This window comes from Corvus brachyrhynchos, unplaced genomic scaffold (genome assembly GCF_000691975.1).
Source record: "Corvus brachyrhynchos isolate BGI_N302 unplaced genomic scaffold, ASM69197v1 scaffold18, whole genome shotgun sequence".
In the NCBI taxonomy this organism is placed as follows: domain Eukaryota; kingdom Metazoa; phylum Chordata; class Aves; order Passeriformes; family Corvidae; genus Corvus; species Corvus brachyrhynchos.
The window spans coordinates 113,717-114,184 of NW_008246064.1; positions in this window are offsets into that span (position 1 = coordinate 113,717).

Consider the following 468-nt stretch of genomic DNA (forward strand, 5'->3'; position numbering starts at 1 on the left):
CAGCGCCCTCTGGGTGATCGGGGCGGGGGACGTCACCCCCAGGTGACCAGAGGTGGGTCTGTCACCCCTGGGCACCCCCGGGAACAACACCAGAGGTGGGTCCTGCACCTTTGGGTGCCCCAGATGTGCCAGGGAGCCCCCCCCACACACTCAAGGGAGCCATCCAGTTGTGGTGGAGCCTCTCTCGGTGTGCCAGGGAGAACTCAAGGTGTGCTGGGGACACATCCAGATGTGCCCAGGAGCCAGCCAGATGTGCCAGGGAGCCCCCTCAAAGGCTCAGGGCCGGTGTGGGTCCCTCCAGATCCCCCCAGATGTGGCAGAGCGCTCTCCAGATGTGCCCAAGCATCCCCAGATGTGCCCGAGATCCACCCATATGAGCTGGAGATCCCCCCCAGATGTGTTGAACCGCGCCCAGATGTTCCAGAGACACCCACCACCCCACCCCCCCACTCGCGGGACACCCCCATC